The sequence below is a fragment of the Sorex araneus genome, chromosome 7 (genome assembly GCF_027595985.1).
Source record: "Sorex araneus isolate mSorAra2 chromosome 7, mSorAra2.pri, whole genome shotgun sequence".
Taxonomy (NCBI): Eukaryota; Metazoa; Chordata; class Mammalia; order Eulipotyphla; family Soricidae; genus Sorex; species Sorex araneus.
Window position 1 is genome coordinate 4,398,761 of NC_073308.1, and position 24,429 is coordinate 4,423,189.

General features: G+C 45.5%; 1 pseudogene; it reads left to right on the forward strand.

The window, feature by feature from the left end:
* The first annotated feature begins 127 nt into the window (after positions 1-127).
* On the forward strand, positions 128-23,981 carry LOC129406543 (RAD52 motif-containing protein 1-like; annotated as a pseudogene).
* The last annotated feature ends 448 nt before the right edge of the window (positions 23,982-24,429 follow it).

The following is a 24,429-nucleotide window of genomic DNA, read 5'->3' on the forward strand; positions in this document are numbered from 1 at the left end:
GGTCCCTCATCCCCAACAGTGACGTGAGGAAGCTCATTGCTCACGGGATCTGGACTCTGAAATGGACCGCTCTGAGCCCCAGGTGAGGCTGGCGTGTGCCAAGCTCCTCTCCGGAACCGGCCTCCTGATGAAGCGTCTCAGTGAGCAGCAGGAAGTAAAGGTTCCCGAGGCAGAATGGGATACAGACCAGTGGAAGACTGAGAACTACATCAGTGAGAGAAGGAAGACCAGGGTGAGCAGAACAGCCAGAGGCAAGTGAAGTGAGAATAGATCTTTCTTTCTTTCTTTCTTTCTTTCTTTCTTTCTTTCTTTCTTTCTTTCTTTCTTTCTTTCTTTCTTTCTTTCTTTCTTTCTTTCTTTCTTTCTTTCTTTCTTTCTTTCTTTCTTTCTTTCTTTCTTTCTTTCTTTCTTTCCTTCCTTCCTTCTTTCTTTCTCTTTCTCTCTTCCTTTGTCTTTCTTTCTTTCCTTCTTTCTTTCTTCCTTTCCTTCTTTCTTTCCTTCTTTCTTTCTGCCTTTCTCTCTTTCTTTCTTTCTTTCTTTCTTTCTTTCTTTCTTTCTTTCTTTCTTTCTTTCTTTCTTTCTTTCTTTCTTTCTTTCTTTCTTTCTTTCTTTCTTTCTTTCTCGTTCCTTCTTTCTTTCTTTTTTTCATTCTTTCTTTCTCTCTTTCTTTCTTTCTTTCTTTCTTTCTTCCTTTCTCTTTCTTTCCTTCCTTCTTTCTTTCTTCCTTTCTCTCTTTGTTTGTTTCTTTTTTTCCTTCTTTCTTTCTTTTTTCGTTCTCTTTCTTTTTTGTTCTTTCTTTCTTTCTCTCTTTCTCTCTTTCTTTCTTCTTTTCTCTTTCTTTCCTTCTTTCTTTCTTCCTTTCTCTTTCTTTCCTTCCTTATTTCTTTCTTCCTTTCTCTCTTTCTCTTTATTTCTTTACTTCTTTCTTCCCTTCTTTCTTTCTTCCTTTCTTCCTTCCTTCCTTCCTTTCTCTCTTTCTTCCTTTCTCTCTTTCTTCCTTTCTCTCTTTCTTCCTTTCATGGAGAGGCTCATGCTGAGTGAAATAAGTCAGAAGAAGGACAGACATAGAATGATTGCGCTCATTTATGGGATGTAAAAAAAAGTAAAAACATAGTATGAGATTAACACCCAAGGACAGTTAGCAACAAGGGCCAGGATGAATGGTCCATGGCTGGAAGCCTGCCTCAAGGGCTGGGAGAGAGGGCAGCTGGGATAGAGAAGGGATCACGATAACAATGATAGTTGGAAGGGATCGCTCTGGATGGGAGATGTGTGCTGAAAGTGGGTAAAGGATGAAACATGATGACACTGGTGGAGGGAGGGGTGTTCTAGCATTGTACGGCTGAAATTGGTTCACAATCAGGAAAGCTTTGTAACTAACTGTACCTCACAGTGACCAGGCTCAGGGGTTTCCGGGCTCTCAGGCCATGCCATGAAAGAACATGAGCAGGAAGACCACACTCTCCTTCCTGACTCTCCCTCTCTTGCTTGCTCTCTTTTTTCATGGCCACACAACTTTTTTTAATTCAGAAAGTTCACTGTCATCCCGTTGCTCATCGATTTGTTTGAGCGGGCACCAGTAACGTCTCTCATTGAGAGACTTATTGTTACTGTTTTTGGCATATCCAATACGCACGGGTAGCTTGCCAGGCTCTGCCCTGCTGGCTCCATACTCTCAGTAGCTTGCCGGACTCTCGGAGAGGGGTGGAGGAATCGAACACGGGTTGGCCTCGTGAAAGGCAAAAGCCCAACCACTGTGCTATCACTCCAGCCCCAGAATGTTAGGTTACCATATTATTTTATTATTACTTCCCTGCTTTTAATTGATTCACCGTGAGATAGTTACAAAGCTTTCATGTTTGACCTTCGGTCATATAATCATCAAACACCCATCCGTTCACTAATGCACATTTTCCACCATCAAAATCCCCAGTATTCCCCCCAAACCCCATTCCAATCCCTCCCCTGCCTGGTGGTAAACAATTTCCCCCATACTCTCTCTCTACTTTGGTTACATCCGATATTTTGACACCAGTCCCACCATGACTCAAACCTGCCAGAAAGACAATGCTAGAATTTCATGGCATTCCTATACACAAATAACGAGAGGAGAAAAATGTGATATGAAAAAGGCAACCCCAGGGCTGGAGCGATAGCACAGCAGGTAGGGAATTTGCCTTGCATGGGGCTGACCCGGGTTCGATTCCCAGCATCCCATATTGTCGGATATCATTGGTTTGTCCTGCTCTCCTTGCAACTAGGAGCTTAGGTTTATCAGTCACACCCATCAAAGTGCTCCCGAGTTACTCCCATTCCTTTGTTTATCTGTAACCATTCCTACCAGTTTATCTGCTCTTCCCCTAATCTGACTCTGCTAATTTGTAAGGTCAGAACTTCCTAGGACACTGAATATTATAACATTGCCTTTCTCTCCTCTTTATGCCTTTTGAATAATTTACTTTAAAGCTATGTCTTTTTTGTATAGACACAAGAAGACAATATTATGTTTTTGTAACTTGGGACTTAATTGGCCTCGAATATTATTCCCTCCCGGGCATCTGCTTTCTCCACTTAAGCCTCAGTTCCCCTCAGTTCCTAGCACCCCAAAAGCAGGGTCCCGACGAGGGACAGGAAGGATCCAGGGCAAGCGGTGAGTTATGTGCTACCCTGGCATCGAGATGGGCCTGGCCAAAGTGCCTAATTCTTAACTATAAGTTAAGAGCTTGATCATAGACAAATGCTGTCATGATCCAAAAGTAATGATGAGACTAGGACCCTGCTAGGGATAGGAAAGGCTGTTCTGACCTGAGCACTGTAGTCTGAGATTAGATGGCCCCAGGAGAGCAATTCTATAAGCTTTAATGCATCTCTTATTGTGTCCATACAAAATAATTAATATTATGAATTCTTATATGTTTGCTGGCTGAGGAGAAGAGAAACACATTCATGGGACTCCGCCCTTTGGTTGATCCTCCTGCTGAAAGAGATTTAAGTCCTAGGAGAAGCATCCCCTGAGGGAAAGGAACCTTACCCTATTGCTGACCACACCTATGTGTATGCCCCAACCCCCTCATGCTGTGGAGATTTAACTAGGCTGTAAGAGTGGGTTGGGGGCCAGATCCACAGATCGAGAGAGAGACCGAGAGCCGGGAGAGAAGCAGGGAGAGAGAATGAAATAAACCGATCGAGCAACCAGTTTGGCCTTCTTCCTTCCATCGCCTGCCCTTGACCGACAGCACACACAGCGGTTCCGGGGTACCGAACGTGGGCGGTGAGACAGAGCCGCCCAGAGAGCCCGCAGGTACGCGCACCCCCTCGGCCAACTTTAGTTTTTTACACCATATGGTCCCCTGAGCACCGCCAGGAGTAATTCCTGAGTGCAGAGCCAGGAGTAACCCCTGTGCATTGCCAGGTGTGACCCAAAAAGGAAAAAAAAAAAGAAAAGAAAACGGCAACCCCATTCAAAATCATGCCTCAGAAAATCAAGTACCTTGGAATCAGCTTAACTAAGGAGGTAAAGGAACTGTACAAAGAAAACTACAAAACACAACTTCAAAAATAAAAGAGAACACAAGGAAATGGAAACACATCTCTTTTTCATGGATTGGGAGAGTTAACAATGTCAAAATGGCAGTACTCCCCAAAGTATTATACAGATTCAGTGCGATCCCTATATGGATACCCATGACATTCTTCAAAGACATGGATCAAACACTCCTGAAATTCATATGAAACAACAAGCACCGCAAATAGTTAAAGCAATTCTCCAGAAAAAGAAGATGGGAGAGGGCATCACCTTCCCCAACTTCAAAATATACTTCAAAGCACTAACAATTAAAACAGCATGGTATTGGGAAAAAAGTAGACCCACAGACCAGTGGAATAGGATTGAATATCCTTACACAAACCCTCAAATATATGAGCATATAGTCTTTGATAAGAGCAAGAAATGAAAAGTGAAGAAAGGAAAGTCTCCTTAACAAATGGTGCTGGCAAAACTGGACAACCACATGCCAAACAATGGGTTCAGACCTCTACTTAACACCATGCACAAAAGTCACATCAAAATGGATTAAAGAACTCAACATCAGACCCGAATCCATAAGGTACATTGAGGAAAAGGTCGGCAAAACCCTCTACGACATTGAAGCCAAAGGTATGTTCAAGAACAAAATGCCATTGACTAAACAAGTGGAAACAGAGATGAACAAATGGGACTATCTTAAGCTACTAAGTTTCTGTACCTCAAAGAAACCATGACCAGAATACAAAGACAGTCTACAGAATGGGAATCCAGTTTAATTCCAGGTTTAACCTTTTTCATTTGTTTGTTTTAGTTGGAGGGCATACACAGAGGTGCTCAGGGCCTACTCCCAGCTCAGTGCTAAGGGTGGCTCCTGGAGCTGCTTGGAGTTGGAGACTGGGGGGTACCCTCTGCTGCCAGAGATGGAATCTCATCTCCCAAGCATGTACCATGTGCCCCAGACTGTTAAACTCTCCCTCTGGTCCCTCTGTTTAGTCTCTTGAATACTACCACATTGTTAAAAACTAAAAGGTACAGTATGTTTTTCCACCACTTCACCACCAATTTTGATTGTCTGCCTCTTTTGTTGCTGCCAGCCTCCTGGTGAAAAGGGACAGCTCAACCTGGTTTGGTGTGTTTTTTCTTTTTGTTTTTAACTTAACTATTTTTTAAAATTTTATTTTCGCTTACCTTATATAGACACTGTGGCTTACAAAATTGTTCATGACGATTTGTTACAGACATTCAATTCCACCATCACTGCACCTTCCAACCACAATTATCTCCAGTTTTTCCAATGATCCCTTAAGCCTATCCCCAAAGCAGGTACTCAGTAATTTATTTTATATTGCTTCTTATAATTTGCTAAAAGAATAATGAAAAAAAAATTCCTCAGAAGAAAATTAGTGAAGATTGTGTATCTCATCCTGGAGCTATTTTTTTAGTTATTTTTAGTTTTGGGTGTTTTTTTGGTTTTTGTTTTTTGTTTTTGCCTTTTGGTTCACACTCGGTGATGGACAGGGGTTACTTCTGGCTCTACACTCAGGAATTTTTCCTGGCGGTGTCAGGGGACCATATGGGATGCTGGAACTGGAACCTGGGTTGGTCGCGTACAAAGCAAATTCCCTATCTGCTGTGCTATCATTTCAGCCCCTTACCCTGTAGCTATTAAGCAATTGTAGAAGACATTGCTAAGATGTTGTTATAGGGTATGCTTCTATGTTGGTACTTTCCTAATCAAGATTGGATGCCTTCTACTTTACATCCCACCCAGTCTGGTGTGCTACTCCTGGCTTATCAGTGTTGTATAGTTTGAGGTGTCACGTGGCTGCAATGCCCCTGTACATTCCAGTTAAATCCAAAATTTTCAAGGGTGTGATAGAGGTGAAGTTAAATTTTTAACTGCTCATCTAGCCAAGGCATGCGATTCCGTGCCAGAGTGAAAGAATGAGGTCCTTTTGTGCCAGAGACCACCAGTGTTACAGTGATCCTCAAGGGTCTCCAGAGCTATACCTAGTGATGCTTAGAGCCACATGGCGCCCGGCGTCAAATCCAGGCCTGGTATGCACCACGGCCCCTAAACTTGGTCTTTATCATTTGCCACATAAATGTTTTCAGTTTATTTCAGTTTTGGGACCATACCCGGTGGCACTTAGGGCTTACTCCTGGCTCTGTGCTCAGGGGTCACTTCTGGCTGAACACCGGAGACCATATATGGTGATTGGGATCGAACCCAGGCTGTTCATATGCAAGGCAAATGGCTTACCCCTGTCCCAGAGCTCCATGAAAAGTTTTGAGTTTTGATGTAGTCCAGCGTCTATTTCCTTTTGTCACTTCGGGTTTGGGTGTTTGTAATTAAGATCCTAATTGCCAGGTGTAAGGTCATGAAAATTCATTTCTGTGCTTTTTCTTGAGAACGTGATTATTTGCTTTGGACTAGTTGTATAGGGAGATCTGGGGATCAAATTGGGCCTCCCCTGTACAACTCATGCATTCAGTCTTCTGGGCAGCCCTCTGGCCCACCGCTTCATAGTTACGGAGTTAGCTCTTATTTTTAGATCCATGAGCCGCTTTAGCTCCCTTCTATGTCTGTTATAAAAAGGCCCTGCATCCGCTTACCCCTGCCCAGTCACTGAAGTCTGTTTTTCCTGACTCTTCCTCTCCCCCTTAACATTTCTCTGTATTTACAGTTCCCTTATTTTTGTGTACACCTCAGTAATATTTACATATGGCATATACTCTGTGGCTACTTTCTGTATCAAATTCTGGAACATTCGAAGCCCACGATAACAGTGGCTTCCCAATCCTGGGTCTGTGGGTAGGTGCCAGCCTGTCCTGCCAGAAGGTTTCTGCCACTTTGTGACAAGTTCTGGCCACTTTCCATGTGGCAAACCAGAGGCACGATTTTCACTTTGTAATGTTAGACTTTAAAATGAATCCATAGGGGCTGGAGCGATAGCACAGTGTGTAGAGCGTTTGCCTTGCACGCGGCTGACCCGGGTTCGATCCCCAGCATCCCATATGGTCCCCTGAGCACCGCCAGGAGTCATTCCTGAGTATAGAGCCAGGAGTAACCCCTGTGCATGCCAGGTGTGACCCAAAAAGCAAAAAAAAAAAATTAAAATTAAATAAAATAAAATGAATCCACAAAGTGACGTTACAAAAAATGCCTTTTGTTCATGCCTTGTTGGTCTGCAAAAGATCACTCCCCTTTTCGCTGGTTCCACAGAAATGGGTTGAAAACCACTGGCCCCCTGCCTTGGTTGTAACTGCCGGGCTTTGGACTATGTGCAGGACAGCTGTTGGCCCACCAATGTGACAAGGTCGAAGAACGCTGCTCTCGAAGGTTCCCTCCCCCACACAGAAAACACACTCTGACTGATCCCTTTTCCCCGGATGGCAGCACACAGAGTCTACTGTTTATGCCTGACATCTTCTCTGAGAGAAATGACCGGATCCACCTGTAAATACAGCAGGAGGCTGCGCTTGTCAGTTTTCCCTCTGTGCAGTAGTATCCCCTAGGAATACTCTAGCCAAATGTATTATCCATTCTTTCCTTAACAGGCAGTTGGATTATTTCCAGGGTTAGTTTATTATGAAGAAAGCTTCAGAGGTGGACATTGGTTGTTGTTCTGTTGCCACAGCCAGGTGTGTGGTCAGGGACTGGGGATTGATTGGGTCCCCGCATCCAACATGCCAAGCATGCACTCCAGCCCTTTCGACTCTCTCCGCAGCCCAGCTTTTGTGTTTTGTCATGGTAGCCATCCACGTGGGGCTGGGGCTGATGGTGCCTGAAGTTCCAGTGCATTGCTGCTCACCCTAGCTCTGCAGGCCTGATGCTCTGGCACCCAGAGGTGTGGTACTTGAGCCTGACGGGACTTAGGCCTGGAGGTGTTTGAGTCCACCAGAACTCCTCCTGACTGTGCATGGGAGAGCACACGAGTTGGCCATGGAACACCCGCCTTGCACATGCCAGCCCTATGTTCCACCGCTGAGCCCGACCCTGGCCAAGTCTAAAACCTGAGAGTCAAGGGTTTGGTTCTTTACCGAAAAGAAGATGGTGGCTGGAGAGAGAGTGCAGCCGGTAGCCTGTCCAGAAGCTAGCTGGAGGCACTGGGATGGGAGGAGCCCAGCACAGGCCCTGTTGGGAAAAGTCCTAGGGCTATTCCCTCCCTGCCCCCACCCGTTTTCCTCGGGGAGTTGTGCCAGTGGCTCTGGCAGGTTTGTTCAAAGGCTGTGCTGTGAATGGGCCCCAGTGGCCGCCCAGATTGACATGCTGTCCCCGTCACCAGCGAGGAAGTACCTGTGGGTCTGAGGGTGGAAGCCCAGGAGGCTTAGTGCTGAGGCTCCCCAGTGCCTGACTGAGCAGGAGGGATGAGGAAGTGGTGAGGAGGGAAGATGAACTAAGACTCGGGGAGATGGGCAGCATACTGAAGATGTGGTGACAGAGGAAGGAGCAGTGGGCAGGAACTGCCAGTGCCTAGCAAGCTTCGACTCATAGGGCCTGGGATTTTCTGGTTCTTTCTTGGAAACAGTGTGGAGCAACCCTGGGTTGATTGCAGTAAGAGACCCACTTAAGCTAGAAGAGGGAGAGCACGAGGAGTCTTTTTTTACAAATTGTATTTAATTTATTCATTTATTTTGTTTTGAACGTCACACCCAGCAGTGCTCAAGGGTTACTACTGGCTCTGCACTCAGGAATTACTCCTGGCAGTGCTCTGGGGACTGTATGGGATGCTCGGGATCAAACCTGGGTCGGCCACATGCAAGGCAAATGCCCTACCTATTGTACTATCTCTCTGACCCCCAAAATGAGCAGTCTTGCAGAGCCCAGCCAAGGGGCTCAGGGGAACCTTGGGAAGCAAGTGGAAATAAATCTGCAAAGCTGCAAAGTGTTTGCAGGAGGAGCCAGAGCCACCGTGTGTAAGGAGCTTCCTTGGCATGCAGCTGACCCGGGTTTGATCCCCAGCATCCTTTAAGGTCCCCTGAGGCTGGCAGGAGTAATTCCTGAGTGCAGAGCCAGCCAGGTGGGACCGAAAACCCGAGTCAGGTTGCCTCTGCTTTGCTGGTAACCTGGCTCCACAGCGCCCCCTGCACTCCAGCTTTCTCCACTCCTGATGGCCCCTCAAGTTCCACCACTAAAGTCTTAAGTCTTAAAGTCTTAAGCAGCCATGAGGGTGGCTTTGGTCCAGCCTAAGTACCTGGGATGCAATGTCCGATGGATCAGCTCTTGGTTCCATAATTGGAGCCATGGGAGCATTTGCACCAAACAATCGTGTCTGGTCGAATCTAGCCACGCAACATTTTCAGTGGAAAAAGAAATGTCCCATTCCCCAGAGAGGTAGACACCCTCAAGCAGTCAGCTCAGCCATGGCGGGTGTTCCCATGGTTACTGAACTTCACTGCCCTTCACGGTGAACAGATAAAGTAATTGTAAAAGCGCCCGTCCTCTCTGGGTGACTGTGCGGTGTTGGGCAAACTCAGGTACCTCAGGGGTACTTATGACTGACTCTTTCGAGAGAGAGAGTCTGTGGGGCAAGGGTGGGGGCAACATTTTCCTTTAGCTACTCTCAGCCCAAGCAAACAGGGCCCATTCCTGTCATGGGAGAAAACTGTTTAAAATGTTGAAGCCCCCGAATGGGGGTAGAGCAGAAGCCACAGATGAGGGCAATTGACAGGAAGCATCAGAAGGGCCACAGGAGGCCGGAGCAGAGATCCACAAAGGAGACCCAAGGAGAGGCCACAGGAGCTCACAGAGCACTGGGTTAGGATGGATGAAGCCAGAACCAGTGTTTTGTCTCTACAGGCTGATGTGGAAGCTGTCCTGTGAGGGCCGACCACTCTCTTCCTGGGTGACAGAGTGTCCCCTGGAATGAGGCGGGGGAAGCCGGCCTGCTGTGGAGTTTTCCAGAACTACTCTCGCTCCTCACTTGGGGATTCTCCACTTCTTCTGTTCTTTGCTTTCAATCTCTGTCACTTTCTTCCCTTCCCCTTCACAAGCCAAATGGAGCCAGTTCCCTAGGACTACAGGGTTTCCAAGGGCTACCTCCTCATTCCCATGCAAGTCCGGGCCCCTAGCTCCTGACTGTCATTTGTAAAAGCAAGGGGACCCCAATGAAATGTCTATATTTGGGGGATTAGTAAAGTATTCCTTGTATGAAGAAAGGGTTCACATTTTCCTGATCGAATTTGAGTGTCAAGGGCAATCGGATCTCTCAAGGTACTAAAAGGAAGATAAAACTTGTCCACGAATGTTCATTGTGAAGTGGAGACCTGTGTGAACAGTTTCACAGGGTATTGGGAGAGTCAGTGAACTCTGTAATTACTGGTTTTAAACAGTATCAGACTCCAGGTAACATAACCAAAGCCAATTGTTTTTTATGGAGAGAGAAATCTCGGGTACAGCTTAATGATCTGGTATTGATTGAGGCATGGAAAATAGTGGTGCGTGGAGGAAGTAGTCAGAATGCCAAAGATTTCAGCCTGCTCTGGAAGAATGAACTAGAATTCAGATCATCTTTACAAAGTCCTGGATAGGGCTAGAGCAATAGCACAGCAAATAAGGTGTTTGCCTTGCACGCGGCCGACCCAGGTTTGATTCCCAGCATCCCATATGGTCCACTGAGCGCCGCCAGGACTAATTCTTGAGTGCATGAGCCAGGAGTAATTCCTGTGCATCTCCAGGTGTGACACAAAAAAAGAAAAAAAAAAGGAAAAAAGTGCTGGATGGAATCTATATCTCTGTTTTGTTTAGGGCAGGGCTATTTGGGACCACACCCAAGTGTCTGGGGCTATTCCTGAATGTCTTGCTCAGGAGTGACCCCTTGGAGTGCTGGGGATACACTCCCAGTCATCAACCAAAAACAGGAACATTAACGATTAGGGATGATCCTTTCTAAAAAGACGAGGGTGGGGGGCTCCCAACATGTTCCTTTATATTTTACATACTATTCCAAGGATCAGAGTTGGGTTGGCCACATGCGAGGCAAGCACTTTACCCTCTGTCCTATGTATCTTACACAGGATCTAATTTTTTGCTTTTGCACCACACCCGGTGATGTTCAGGGGTTATTCTTGACTATGCACTCAGGAATCACTCCTGGCAGTGCTCAGGAGACCATATGGGATGCTGGGGAACGAACCAGGCCAGTCACATGCAAGGCAAGCACCCTACCACTGTCGATTTCATTTTCTTAGGAGGTGCCAATATGGAATGAAACCTGCTTAAGGACTTTTAGGGGTTAGCAGATCTCTGCCCCGGGGAGGCGCGGTGGAACAAAAGAACAAAAGAACAAAACCAAGACAACTCTTTCTGCAAAGGCACGGGGTTTATTCAAGCCAATATAGCTATATTGGGACCTTCAACTGTGCCTGAAAAGCAGCAAAGCGGAAGGCCTCGGAACTCAAAAAGAGAGCTGTTTTTAAACCCTTTTTGGGGAGAAAAGGGAAAATCACACATATTGGACCAAAGGAAATTACACCTATTAGATCAAAGGAAATCACATCTATGGATCAAAGGGGATCACACATATGTCACTTAATTTGCTTATCTCAACATTTGTTGACTTTTAACTGTTTCCCTGCAAATGCAAATGTTTGCTTACAGTTCCTAGGGCAGTTTGTTGGCCCATTTGGTGACAGTTTCCTGCCCAGCAGTCTCAAAAACCTCTTTCAAAGCAGCCAAGAAGTTACAAAGGCAAATTTAACCCTTAACCTGCCCTCCTCTTCAGACAATACAGGGCAATTTGCAGAAAAGGGACAGATGGAGGCATGTCCTACATGTAGCAGCCATCAGTACTGATAAAACTGGGGTGTGCCTTGAATCACTCATGTTCCTACTTTTGAGTTTTAACTACAGCAGATATAAAATGAGAAATGATGATGTGGTAGTTTCCAGACGTGTAGGTTTCCAGAACAGAAAAAAACAAGAATAAAATTAAGACCATGATTAAAGATTTTCCATTTGTAAAGCAACTTTAAGACTGAAGGGAATAAATTATTTTTAAAATTCTTCTTTATAAAACAATTATTAGCATTGTAGAGAAGTCACACTTAACTAATGCAATCAGTTTTTGTCTTAGAAAAGAAGAACATTGGTTATATTATCCTTTATGTTTTTTGGGAGGGGCCAAACCAGGCAATGCTCAGGGGTTTCTCCTAGCTCTGCACTCAGGAATTACTCCTGGTGGTCCTCAGGGGACCATATGGGATGTTAGGGATTGAACCTGATCAGCTGCATGCAAGGCAAATAAATACTCTCCCTGCTGTACTACTGCTCTGACCCCTGATTATATTATCCTTTTTTCAAGTGTAAAAATCTAAGCAAGCCGAAGTGCGTGTGCACTCGTGGGCTCTCAGGGCGGCTCTGTCTCACTGCCTGCATTCGGTCCTCTGGAACCGCTGTGTTTGGGCTGGATCGGGAAGGCTGTTGGCCAAAAACAGCGAAGGAAGAAGGAGGACCAAGCTGGTTGCTGATTCGTTACCGTTTATTCAATCTTCCATCTTTCTCATCTCCCGCACTCCTAGCTCTGTCCTCTCTCTGGATCTACTGCAGTCTCTCATCTCCTCTTTTTCTCTCTCCCCCTTGCCCCTAGGCTACACACATCCAGGCAGCAAAGTCAACATAGGAAAGCCCTTCCTGAGGGCTCTCAGGTTCAAAGCCAATACTACCTAAGGGCATTCCAAAGCCCTTCCCCACTGTCAGCAGGCAAAATACCTCTTAAGGTGTTTTTCTCCTTTCCTTCCTCCAAGAACTTATTCAGTCTTAATACTAGTTATTTTTGTATGGACATAGCAAGAGACACATTGAGGCTTGCAAGGCAGCTCTCCTGGCAACATTTTGCCACAGACTCAGACTACAGCACTCAGGCCAGATTAATCACTCCTAACCCTAGCAGGGTCCAAATCTAGTTATCACTGTTTGGATCATGACAGCATTTGTCCATGACCAAGCTCTTCACTTATAGTTAAGCATTAGGCACTTTGGCCAGGCCCATCTCGATGCCAGGGTAGCACACAACTCACCGATTGCCCTGGGTCCGTCCCGTCCCTCGTAGGGACCCTGCTTTTGGGGGGTGCTAGGAAGTAAGGGCAGCTGAGGCTTAGGTCAGAGAACAGATGCCCAGGAGGAAAATATCATGTAGAGTCAAATGACTCCCAGGTTACAAAAGCATAGCATTTGCTAAGTCTTCCTGTGTCCATACAAAAGGACATGGCTCTGAATAAATTATACAAAGGACTCAAGAAGAGAAAAACAATATTTACAAGTCAACAGAACACAAAGAAAGAAGTTATAAATAAACTCAGAGGGATGGGATCACTGTGATGAGAGTAACCCAAAAAACCTAAACTACCTGAGGCTATGTTATCCTACATACCCCCCTTTTTCTTTTACAGAAACACAAAAATTTGAATAAGGAACAATTCCAAATCACAACATAATTCCAAATCACAATACAGTCTTATTAGTTGTACTAAGATTTCAGTCCAACCCTGGGCTCAGAGCAGTGCTTGTAGTAAAGCGTCCAATTGTCCTGCACTGTCCAGGGGTGATAAGAGTCACCAATGATAAGTCATGTAGTCCCATTTTGAAGAAATGAAGTGTCTGGATCAAAATTGAAGAGTTGTTCCTGTAACAGCATCAGTAGTGGTTGCAGCAATGAGTCTCAAGGGAGCAGCTATTAGGAGTCTGATAAATTTCAGGAATCAGTTGGGGAACACTGGAACAGGAGCATCACAACTCCTGGCAGGAGAACTTCAGCAGGGGAATGCAGCCATTCTTTGGTCAGGTTCCTCGGTAGTCCTAGAGGTGCAACCTAGCTTATGTCTGAGAAAAAACACTTTTTTAAAGTTATCAGAGACTTTGACAGTTGAGGTTTGGTCTCCATGCCTGTGAATAGAAAGAGTCAGAGGGAAGCTCCAATACAAAAGGATATCCTAGAGAGAAATGAAAAGGTGTTCCTGTTAAAAGCCATTCCTTTCTCCTTCAGGAAACTGTGAATTCCAAGGAAAGAGTAAAAGTAAAATACTGGTAATTCAGGATACTTGGTGTGGCATTGTCCAATCCACAACCTGTAAAAGAGAGGTATAAGAGATGCTCTTAATGTGATCTCATGTTATTTTAAAGGAGTTCAGAGGCCTTTTCTTCAGGTTCTCTGACGCTGGCTCATCTTCTTTCCTTGTGATTTCCAGCTTGGAGCTGGAATTTGAAGGGTTGTGAGTCTCTGGAGGTCTGAGATCCAAATCACATGGTTGAATTCTACTTCTTATGAGACATAATGGGATCCAAAGTTTCTCAGTGGGGTTATCATCTGTTGAAACAAAAGCATAGCCTTTTCCTCGAATGAGGAGTTTTCCTGCTACATTCAGTTGAGAAAATACCTCCTTTTTGTATTTGATTTAACATTCCATATGTCCACTGAAGATGCAGAGGTTGTGGGCTTATTGAAAAGGAGTTGTAGTAACTGTATCTGGGCAGGAAATATCCAAGGCCTTCCTGCCATCACTGGCTTCAGCGATTATACTGATTGGAGCTCTGAAGCTCCACACTGGGAAGAGGGGCTGAAACTGAGAACATCCCCAGATTTTGTGGGGCCTGACTCTGGCCCCCTTGCAGGTGTCCCGAGTTGGGGTCACCCACTGCATCAAAATTAAAGCGACAATCTCTGGCCCAATGATTTCCCCTCTTACACTGGGGACAGGGCCCAGGATGTGCTCTCACAGTAGAACAATCTTTACAAAAGTGGCCTGGTTTTCCACAATTAAAACATCTTTTCTGAGCTTGTCTCTGTAAGGCATAGACCTGCACCATATGTTTAACAGAACCAACATTCCAGCATGCTTTCAAGTACCCCATTATGTCTTCCTTCTCCTTAATAGGGCACAGAAAGGCCTGGCGGTTCTCATTAGCATTTTCAAAGGCCTATAGTTTAGTCAACAGCTCCTGAGTTTCCTTGTCCTTAACCTACATTTCAATGGCTTTCATCAACCTTCCTATGAAATCTGCATAAGGTTCTGAGGCTCTCTGGAAAATCTTTGTAAAACCTCCCTTAAATTCTGCATCTGGGGCTGGAGTGATAGCACAGAGGGCAGGGCGTTTGCCTTGCATGCGGCTGACCCGGGTTCGATTCCCAGCATCCCATATGGTCCCCTGAGCACGGCCAGGGGTAATTCCCGAGTGCAAAGCCAGGAATGACCCCTGAGCATTGCTGGATGGGACCCAAAAAGCAAAAAAAAAAAAATTTCTGCATCTACATCAACCTTCTCCCACGCATGCAGGGCTGCATCATGGACATGAAGAAAAACAGCACACAGCAAGGTGACTTGCCTTTCTGGGTCACGCCATTTCCTTTCACCAATTAACATCTCATAAATCAACTTAATTCCTGAAAAGTTTTGTCCAGCATGGCCTAGGCCTTGAAGCTTTGCCTTGGCCTCATCACTGAGACACATTCTCCACTCCAAGTACTGAGAAGAGCTTTAGCAAGTCTTAGCAACCACATGAAAATCTTGAGATACCCAGTAGGCCTTTTTTGCTGCAGCCTGTAAGATACTCCCTACAGTACGAAGATGTAGGCCCATATGAGACACAGGCCTTTTTGAAACGACTGAGAGAATCCATCCTTAACCTGCGATAAGATGGATGCTGCTTCTGCTCTGCCTGGACTGGGCGATTGGGAGCATGTCCCAAGCGGTCTGGAGTCCCTCTCGGACTCAGAATCTGAGTAAGTGGTGGCAGACTCATAACTCGCATCACTTTCATCTGATGCACTGGAAGTAGAGCTATATTCACCAGCCTCAGAAATATTTTTACTATGAAAACCCTTTTGAGACTTAGGTGTGGAAGGAACTGAGGTCGTGTTATTTATAATATTCTCCTCCACATCAATTGTACTTTTCAAAAACAGGAGAATAGAATTAACAATCTCCCATGTAATCCAGAATTCCACGGGGATCTTAGTCCCTTCCTTAGATGCCTTATAGGCATTATTCTTAACTTTTTTCCAAGTCTTGGTTTCTAGAGTTCCTTCATCTGGGAACCACGGGTTAACCTTATAAACTACTTTAAAGCAGGACCGGAGTTGGTCTCTGGAAATGCAGAGTTCTGGGTCTCCTGTTCTGCAGAAGAAAAATGGAATCAAATCCATAAATGGCCTGCCCTGTTCAGTCTGGCTCGAGAAAATATGAAAGATGTTGGGAAGGCCCAGAATCTGCCCCATCTTAGTGGGGGAATGCTGTTAGGATTCCAATCCCCAGCACACTAAAAATCCTGTTCTCCCACTCACTTTCTAGACTGGGGGTGCACCGAACGCTATTCTTACCTTTGGACTGGGTTGCGCAGATGCAGTGAAGCTGAGGAGGGCTGAGGTGGTACCTTTCACGGTTCCCAGCGAGAGTGACAAAACCCTGTTGGTGTGGGAGCTGAGCCCTGACCCCAAGGTCAAAGCCTTGCATGTGAGCCAGGTCGGAGGGCAGGACGGGGTGTTCCGGGAAAGGCGCCCCGAGCCCTGACTTCCCACCGTGGCCCCGCACCCTGTCCTGTGCCAAGGGAACCGTGGCTGTCAGCTCGCCGCGACACTTTCTCCTGCTGCACCCCGGGGCCCGTGCCCCTGCGACGCTGCTGCAGCCCGGGCTTGCAGAGTGCAGCGTGCTGGGGAAGTGGCTCCCCGCGCGGGGCCGGGGCGTGTGCGGGGAGGGTGGGCCTCGGCCGCGGACTGTGCGGTGGGTGACCGCGGCGGCCCCGCATCGTTCTCTGTCCGCAGCCTTCTCCCGCTTTGGCCTCCTGTATGCGGTGCGCGTCTTCGCCAACGCTGCGGCCGCCCCGCAGGGTTCCTACGCCATGGTCAAGTTTTATTCTGCGCGCGCCGCTCACTCAGCCCAAGGGGCCTGCGGCCGGCAGCCGCTCTTCTAGTCCTCTCCGCTGAAGGTGGGTCCGCACTCGGCGGGGGCCGGGCCCCGTGGGAAGCAGTGCTGGGCGGGGGCCCCTTACACTGGCAGCTAGCCGCCCCCACCCACCAGCCTCCCGCTGCCTTGCAGAGTGTCCCCCAGACTCCGGGCAGCACGGCCCCAGGGCTGCTGCTGCAGAAACGCCAGGGCTGGTTGCTGGAAGAGACTCGCTGACAGGGTCAGAGCCAGTTCCCAGCCTCCTCTGGGCTTTGATGGGGTCCGCTGTGTGCGCTTGGCAGTCCTGTTGGCTGGAGGGACTCGCGGCCAGCGTCATCGCTCTGTCTTAAGCCAGCCGTTCCCGATGCCCACCCCTAGTTTCCCACTGTAAACTTTCTTCCCTTTGCGTGTACCCCGGCCCCATAGTCTCCAGCTCCCGAATTCCGTCTCGCTTGGGCCTCATATTGGTCCCATTATTTTGTCTGGCCCATTTCCATTCTTCTATGGTTCGTTTCGATTTTGCTGGAGTAGAGTTGGGTGTGGAGGGGATGGGGATAAGAACCTAGGGGTCCCCCTCTCTGCTGTTTTCCCGTGCACGCCCCCCACCACTTCCCATGCCTCTGAATATATGAACGAGGATTATTCTTTTACAAAACTTTCACTTGATAATTCTAAGCCTTCTCTGATTGGCTCCCTGAACTGGCTTCTCACCCCTCATCTTGCTGGTCATTCTCACTCCCCATCCTTTCCTCCTTGCCTGCGCCTTCATCAGACACGAGAACACCCCTCCGTGGTGACCATAGACTCTGCTGCTCCTCTGCAGGCTCAACGCCTGCTTCAGTCCCTGCTCTATGCCCTATACATACCTATACCCAGGAGCACATATGATTGCCCCAACCACCACCTGGAATGATCCCAGAGCACAGAACTCCAAGTAACTGATTGTTGCTGAGTATGGGTCTGAAACAAGAGCAACCACCAAAGTTTGTACAATTTGCTCTTCACAGCCATCTTATGAAACTTGTATTGAGAAGTCTTGGGTCGGCTGAATTAGATCTCTGTGGCAATTCGTTCCAATCCTCAAGTATGTCTCTTATGTCTTTAGATTCGTCTCAGCAGACATAAAGCAGTTCAACATCGTGCCCTTGCCCTAAACAGTTCCCAATGCCAGGAACTGGCAAGCTACTATTTTGGTTTCAATGGATGGTCTGAAAGGATTGTCAGGGTAGGAAGTGGAGAGAGTTCAAGTGCAGAGCCTGTGCCCACCGTGTTCAAGGCCCTGGCTTTTGTCCTGAGTACTGCACGACTCCACAGCACTGTGGGTTGTGACCCCAGCAGGCCCTGTGGACCGACAGACCTGGCAGATGAGAGTTGTCTAAGTGAAAGTGTCTGAGCCTCGGTCACACCCCAGAATCAGTAAAGATCTCAGTGAATTGACGGTGTTATCCATATTCATAGAGCACTTGTGTGCTCTGCATGTGCATGGTTGGTGTAGTTCATGGAAAGTTCATGGAAAGTTCATGGAAATAGTTCATGGAAAGTTCATGGAAAGTTTTGCTTAATGTTGAAGTCACAGGTTACTTCAAGTGTTAGCCTGGATTGCTGGAGTTTCATTTTTATTTCTAATTAAACATTTTAAAGTCTACATTGAGATGTCCAGAAGGACCTTCAATCTAAAATCCAGCTTCAGGATCTTTCTGACCTCGAAGAAAGGGAAAATGAAGATATTGTGGCACCACTTCAGAAGCAAAGCATAAAGATCTTCTGTGCTTTAGAGGTGGTATTGTCACCCTTTGATTGCAAGAGCCCTGGAGTTGGCATAGCCAAGGAAATTTTGGATAAACTGGAAGGTCTCTGTGGGGACTGGAATGGGGGTGTGGGAAAGAATTCATTCTCTCTCTCTCTCTCTCTCTCTCTCTCTCTCATCATATTTTCAGACATCAGAAACACCCCTTTCCTTGCTAAGTTGCTAAAGCCTTGGGCAGATGTTTTTAACAATACTTGTTCAAATCTTAGGTAGTAACCACAGAACCATTGTTTTTTTTTTTTTTTGGGAGGGGAAGTGCTAGGGACACCTGATGATACTCCTTGCTCAGCACTCGAAATCACTCCTGGAGGTGCTCAGAGGACTCTGTGGGATGCTGGAGATCAAGCCTGGGTTGGCAAGTGCCCTACCTGCTGTTCTGTCACTCTGACAGAACCTTGAACTTCACAATTTTAGAGCTGTCTTCCTACCAAGAAGCTTAGGGGTATGGAGATGGGAACAGTGTTTCTCCTATTTGGAGTAATAATCTTCTTTGTTCCAAAGTATCTTTCAAGTATAGATCATGTGTAATCTTCTGTTATCCCAGCAAATTCTTCATCTAGATAATGAAATAAACTAATATAAATGTTTTTCCCCCAGAATCTGTGGCACGTAGGCTTAGGGTATTCAGTCAAAGGCAGGGCTGTTAGTGAAAGAACTGGAACAGCCTCTGTTGGTGAATCTTAGGGAGAGACCAGCTCATCTATGCCACTACCAACCCTTTCTCAATCTCCTGTGGGTTTTTTTTGTTTGTTTAATTTTATAGAGTAATTCACATTATTTGATTACATTTAATATTCAAACACCAATCCCACCACCATTACACCTTCCTACCACCATATTTTGGGTGTTTCCATCCCGATCTCGAACTCCAGCCCCAAAGCAGAAAGAAAGAATTTATTTTGTATTGTTTGCTCTGAATCAACTGTTGAATATGCTCCAAAAAAGTTTCCTTAGAGGAAAGTATGTGAAGATTGCTGTATTTCCCTCAGGGACCATTAAGCCCTACAATAAGAGATTATTGATATGTTGTTAAAGGTTGAGCCTTGTGTAAAATGTAAAATGTATTTCCCTCTGTAAAAATGTATTTCCCTCTGAGATTGGTTGCCTCCTACTTCAAACCCCATCAACTGTGGTGTACTGCTCTTGGAATATTAGTGATGCGAGGTATGTCAACTTCCTAGTTTATAGTAGTGTAATCTGTAGGTGTCTAGCTTCACTTTGCCTATTTGAAATACATAATCAGTGTGAGCTCTGTGCCATGATCTTGACTGATTTCTCCCATCTAGTTCACTTATTCAGGAATGTACAGAATACATCAGACAGCAAAAATGTATGGTAATAGCCCTGACAGAATATACCTACCACAGAGCCTTTGAGACATAGCCTTGTTGAGCGGTATGGGCCATGTAGCAGCAAAGGATAGGGTTAATGTTTTGCTAACTTGCTTGATTGCTTTCTGTAACTTGCTAAATTGCCTTCTGTAACTTGCTAACTTACTTGATCACTCTCTGTAAAACAATACCTTGAAGTATGACCTAAGCTACACAAAACAAGGACCTGTTTCAGGAAATGAAACTGCCCAGACGCCTGGTAATGTCCAGGAAAGGCACGGACATATGGCGAAATTTTCTCTAGCAAAGCAGAATGTCACTGATGACCCCCCTTGATCCCAAAAAATGAAGATGTTGATCAAAGTTACCTTGGAAAAATGGGAAAAATGAGAATAATGATCAAAGTAATCTTATTTACTAAGGTGTATAAAAAGAGTCTGAACTCTGTATACGGGGCTCTCTTTCTCTCTCTCTAACCCTCCTCTGCGTAGGAGTGAAAGCGGAGGGAGAGCCCCAGCGTGCTGGCCTGAATAAATCCCCTTGCTGTTGCAGAAAGAGCAGTTTCGGTTTTGTTCCTTCACGCCTCCCCCCTCCCCCTGGCAGAGATCTGCTCGACCCTAACATTGTGTGGTGCCTTCCCTTACTCACTAAGATCATGATGTAGTTCTCTTTTTCTTTCTTTCTTTCTTTCTTTCTTTCTTTCTTTCTTTCTTTCTTTCTTTCTTTCTTTCTTTCTTTCTTTCTTTCTTTCTTTCTTTCTTTCTTTTTCTTTCTTTCTTTCTTTCTTTCTTTCTTTCTTTCTTTCTTTCTTTCTTTCTTTCTTTATCTATCTATATATTTACTTATTTATACATTTATTTATTTATTTCCTGCACAGCAGAGCCTGGCAATCTACCAGTGGTGTATTCAATATGCCAAAAACTGTAACAAGTCTCAAAATGGAGACATTACTGGTGCCCGCTGGAGCAAATCAATGAGCAAAGGGATGAGAGTGATACAGTGATACAGTGATTTATTTATTTTTAATTTTTAAAAACGTTTTGTGTCACACCCAGCAATGCTCAGGGGTTACTCCTGGCTCCAAACTCAGAAATTACTTTTGGCAGTCCTGGCTCTGCACTCAGAAATTACTTTTGGCAGTGCAGGGGAAACCAAATGTGATTCCGGGGATCGAACATGGGTCCGCTGCATACAAGGCAGAGTCCATACCTGCTGTAGTATTGCTTCATCTCCAGTTCTCTTTTTAGACTTCATTTAAGTCAGTTAATACAGATTGGCATTGTAAATCTATTTGTTTGGGTTGGATTTAGGATCATAATTATGACTCAGAAGTTTGCTATTCAAAAGGCTGTGTCAGATGCATTTCAGAAACTGCTCATTGTGGTTTTAGGTAAGACTTTTCTCAGTTGTCCTTGAAGTACTGCAGTTTTCTTATTTGAAGAGCAAATAAATTGAATTTGAGAAGTCAATTTTATTGAAAATGCACTGTGGCACTGTCATCTCATTGTTCATCGATTTGCTGGAGCACGCACCAGTAACATCTCCATTTTGAGATTTGTTGTTACTGTTTTTGGCATATTGAATGTGCCATGGTTAGCTTGCCAGGCTCTGCCGTGTGGTTCAGATACTCTCGGTAGCTTGCCAGGCTCTCTGAGAGGAAAGGAATAATCAAACCCGGGTTGGCCGTGTGCAAGGCAAATGCCCTACCTGCTTTGCTATTGCTCCAGCCCTATATTGAAAATAATGGAAATAGTAGTACTTCCTATTCTTTTATTCACTAGATGCTTTTCAGAAGTCTCAAATTTGTTCTTTGTGGAACCTGTGAAAAATAATTACAGTAAATATTACCCCCAATGTATAAATATAGAATAGTTTAGATTGTAGAGTGTTTGATCCAATTCTTCTTTCTCAATTGCTAGTCAATAAAACAGAATAGTATAGTGGTTATAAACTTCAGACTCCTGTTTAAGTACTAGCTCTGTTCATTTTTCTGCCTTTGGACTGGAGCAATAGCACAGCGGGTAGGGTGTTTCCCTTGCATGAGGCCGACCCAGGTTCGATTCCACTGTCCCTCTCGGAGAGCCCAGTGAGCTACTGAGAGTATCCTGCCCGCACAGCAGAGCCTGGCAAGCTACCCGTGGCATATTCGATATGCCAAAAACAGTAATAACAAATCTCACAATGGAGATGTTACTGGTGCCTGCTCAAGCAAATCGATGAACAACGGGATGACAGTACTCCAGTGCTCCTTACTTTTCTGGGTTTTGGGCCACACCTGCTGATGCTTAGGGCTGACTCCTGGCTCTGTGTTCAGGGACCACTGCTAGCAGGACTTGGGGAACCACATGGGATTCCGGGACTCATCCTGGGTTGGCTTCATGCAGGGCGAATGTACTATCCACTGTAATATTACTCTGGCCCCTCTGTCTCAGTTTTTAAATGTAACTGTAGGTCTTCTAAACAGATATGCGAAGGTATTTCTAAGCTACAGTTTTCTGAAAAAATATACTTTTAATTTAGCTGACCTTATGGGCAATATTGTAAAAGTAAATACTTAACGCTTACATTTGTGGAATATAAAGTAACAGTGGGAGACTAGCACCCAAGGATAGTAGAGAATGAGACCAGGAGGATTGCTCACAGCTTGGATGCTAGCCTCACATGCTGGTGCATGTGAGACAGCTCAGATAGAGAAGGGACCACCAAGTCAAGAATGCTTGGAGGGCCCATTTGGGATGGGAGATGTGTGCTGGAGGTAGACAACAGACCGAACATGATGGCCACTTAATGCCTATATTGCTAACCACAACACCCAAAGGAAGAGAGTAAAAGGGAATGTACCTACCACAGAGTGGGAGGAGGGGGGTCATGGAGGGATACTGGGAACATTGGCAGTGGAGGATGGGCACTGGTGGAGGAATGGGTACTCAGTCATTCTATGGCTGAAACGTAAGCATGAAAGTTTGTTCGTCTGTAACTGTTGTACCTCACAGTGATTCATTAAAAACAAGAAAATAAAGACATCAAATAATAAAAATTAATAAATAATATTTAAAAAACTTACCTAGAATTTAGTAACAGACAAAATATTCTAATTATTGCTACTGTTTTCCTACTGAACAGGAAACTCAACTGGCATCAGTTCAGGGTTGGTTTTCAGCACTGACATATTGAGTGGTTGTGATTTTATACAACAACCAACTATGTATTGTGAATCTTCACTGTGATTCTGCTGGGGCCAGGAAACAGCTGAGAGATGTAGTGTACATGCTGTGCATGTGGAAGGCCAAGGTTGGATTCCTGGCAACACATGGGTATCCAGAAGCACCCCCAAGTACCCAGCTCGGGAGAAGACGCTAAACACTGCTGGGTGTGATCCCAAACAAAAACAAATAATGGTCATACTATTTAAGATTTTAAAATTTTCTCCTCTTATGAAATTTAATAGTGTTATGAATATTGCCAGCTGCGCCAGAAGGAAACTGAAGAATCAGTAGAGAATCCACAAACAGAATTGCTCTCCTTGCTCTATAGCCCTGCAGTCTTAGAGAAGAAATTTTAAGCTGTCAGAGACCTTATTTACTTACACGAGTAGACCCGGAGTTGACTTCAACCTTCCAGTCTGGGTAATTCTTCTAGGAAAAGTGACTTCTTTGGTCAGTTGGTAGAATTTCTGTCAACTATAGGAACATTTAAGAACCAATGGGGGCTTAAGAAGATGGTACTGGAGCCAAGGCACCTGCCATGCACATCCCTGCCATGGCATATGGTCCCCTCTAGCACCACCAGGGAGCACAGAGCCAGCAATAGCCCCTGAGTACCAGAAGGTATGATCCCCACACCCAAAATATAAAGAAACAAAAGAAGCAGTGGGTTGGACAGATAGCTCAGCAGACTGGGCACATTCTTGGCATGCAGGAAGCATAGTTTCAGTTCCAGCTCAGCATGGCATTGCTAGGAGTGACTCCCAAGTACGAAGTGGGTATAATCCCTGAGCACCATCGAGTCTGACTTCAAAACAGAGAAACAAAAAGAACCAAACTTAATGTCTGCATTGAAAAGGAAAATGCTCTTATTTTATGCCTTAAAAATAAAATTATTGGATGTATAACGGGAGTACACACCAGTATCATTGTATACTGCCTTTATAGAAATAACATTTTAGACAGTAATTTTTCTTTTTTTGCTTTTTGGGTCACACCTGGCGATGCACAGGTGTTACTCCTGGCTCTGCACTCAGGAATTACTCCTGGCGGTGTTCAGGGGACCATATGGGATGCTGGGGGTCGAACCCGGGTTGGCCTCGTGCAAGGCAAATGCCCTACCCAATTTAGACAGTAATTTTGAATTTATCCTTGTTAACTTTATTTCAGAAAGTGGTAAAATACCTGTGGAATATAGGCCTTTTGAGGAGCTGACTGATGCCAGAACTACATGATTTAATTCAAGTATGTGAAGAGAAAAACACAAGGATGACATACAGAGGATGGCTATAATTCAAAATAATGAGCCGACCTTGGAAGTTTTTAGCATATTCAGTCAATTATACCATCCCCAGAAAAAAATGAACTCTAAAACTTTATTTGAGGGAATTTCTGAAGTTTTCCTGAAGTCCTGGCCCTTGGTTCTAAACTCTTATTTGAAATTTGGAGAGTTTTCCCACCGCTGCCGAGATGTGACCCCGGGGGCCGCACGCGCGTGCGGCTCCTCCACAGCTGCACGAGCATGAATCCAGACCCAGCTTCACCAACTTCAACATGGGCTGCTCCTTGCAGACTGTCTCCAGCCAGAGAACTAAGCCACGACCCCATGCCTGCCTAGGAGGGGAAAGGTATTTCTCTCGCGTGCCTGTCCCTTCCCGGGGATGAAGGGCGTGGGGACCGCCA